The following is a 1,404-nucleotide window of genomic DNA, read 5'->3' on the forward strand; positions in this document are numbered from 1 at the left end:
GAAAAAATGATATGTGGCTGAAATTTAATTTCACCCAGTTGGAACTCTGAAAGATGAGGTGACACTTGTCTATATCCATGATTGGTTGACACTTTCATAGGCCGATGCTCTGGGTACCAACCACAGTCGTCAAAGCAACTTTGCATCTTGGAACAGACACAGATGTGTTTTGTCTTTTCATCAGCACACCTGATGTTGCACCCTCTTCATGGGAGTTTTTTTGTTTTTTTTAATTAGCTCCTGAAATAAATTTGATTTTACTTGAATTTTGCTCTAAATAGTATTTCCTGGCACAGTGCTTGGTGAAAGAGGGAGAGAGAAGGGAAAGAAGGAAAGAAGACGGAGATGTGGACTTAGGGGAGAAAGTGATTTTTAACCACAAGTTAAAAGGGAGAGGGAGAGGCTGGGTCTTCTGTTGAAGGGAATACCCTGAAGGTCATTTTGGTAGTGAAAGTTAAGTCCCCTTGAGTTACAGTAGACGCAAAAGATTTGGGGGTTGTAATAAAAGCTTGAGAAGGGTCTTGGGACCCTGGAGAGAAAAGACTGGGGGAGGGGAAGGTGGGGGGACAGAGAGAGAGAGACAGAGACAGAGAGAGAAAATGGACAAGGAGGAGGTGGAGGGAGGGAGAAAGGGATGGAGAGATGTTATACCCTGGGGCCAAGGAGAGAAACACCCAGTGAGAAATCCCCGGGCGTGGGGGTGGAGATTTTTAAGAATGACGCGCAGCAAACGGCCCCCTGGTTTTGCTGTGCTATAATCCTTCCTCTGTACCCCCCAACGCCCAGGAAAATAATGTGGTGTCGGTTGTGCTTTTGTAAAAGGCCGTAGAAGGGTCGGTGGGCCACGTGGGACACAGCAGAAGGCGGGAGGGTGCAGGCAGGAGCGACGGATGCTTTGGCAGCACAGCGTGGCAAAGACGAGGGACTTTTGCTTGCGGCAGATCTGCCTCTTCTGCAGAAGAAGGAAGACGAGGTTTGAAGCAGAAACCCTGATTCCTCCTCCAGCAGCCTCACCTGGGGAGACTCCCCTGCCCCATATCTGGTCCAAGCCGGCCAGGTGGCCCAAGGGCATCACTGGGGCAGACCTGCTCTGGCAAATCCGCTCCTTTTCTGGGTCTCCAGGGACAAAGTAAAAAGCCTGGCTTCTCAGCCTCCCTGTTCCTAATTTGCCCTCCTGGACTTATAGGTCTCAGGCTCGAAGGAAAATGGAATGTTTGCTTAGAGAGGAGGAGCAGGGGAACAGATCCACGTTGGCAACTCCATCGTGAATTGCTAACCAGCCACATCCTGCCGGCCTGCAAAACGGTGTTTCCTCTTCAGTAACCTGGTTTCCTCTGCCTCCTTCGCTCTCACCCCTCCTACTCAATAGCTTCCTCTCTGGGGTTTCTTATTCCTGCTACATCG

General features: G+C 50.0%; 1 protein-coding gene across 1 annotated transcript in view; it reads right to left on the minus strand.

Annotated features, from left to right (window-relative positions):
- IL16 (interleukin 16) overlaps positions 1-1,404 on the minus strand; it is a 76,401-nt gene that overhangs the window by 15,128 nt on the left and 59,869 nt on the right. The window lies entirely within an intron of this gene.

Source organism: Lipotes vexillifer, unplaced genomic scaffold (assembly GCF_000442215.2).
Source record: "Lipotes vexillifer unplaced genomic scaffold, Lipotes_vexillifer_v1.1 scaffold532, whole genome shotgun sequence".
Classification (NCBI taxonomy): domain Eukaryota; kingdom Metazoa; phylum Chordata; class Mammalia; order Artiodactyla; family Lipotidae; genus Lipotes; species Lipotes vexillifer.